This window comes from Psammomys obesus, unplaced genomic scaffold, assembly GCF_907164565.1.
Source record: "Psammomys obesus unplaced genomic scaffold, mPsaObe1.curated_primary_1811, whole genome shotgun sequence".
NCBI lineage: Eukaryota > Metazoa > Chordata > Mammalia > Rodentia > Muridae > Psammomys > Psammomys obesus.
Window position 1 is genome coordinate 56,443,933 of NW_026591086.1, and position 286 is coordinate 56,444,218.

The window sequence follows — 286 nt, forward strand, 5'->3', positions numbered from 1 at the left end:
ACAAAAGTTGTTAAGGGGCGGCTGGGAAGCAAGCTCTCTGGAGCTTGGAGTCAGGCCGGAGCCACACTGGGGGAAGAAGAACCGCAGAACTCTAAGGGCCAGGCCAGTCCCAGGCCCTCCTGCGCGAGCCGAACAGGGTCACCCCAACATGCGTGGGCACACTCCGCCCTCAGCGCTCAGCAAAGCGAGGCGCGGCGGTACCGCGCCGTGTCCTTTCGGGGCACACCCGGGCCGGCGGCGAGCCAGGCGCTCTGCGGCGGGTGGGCGGGGCCGCGGGCGGGTGGGC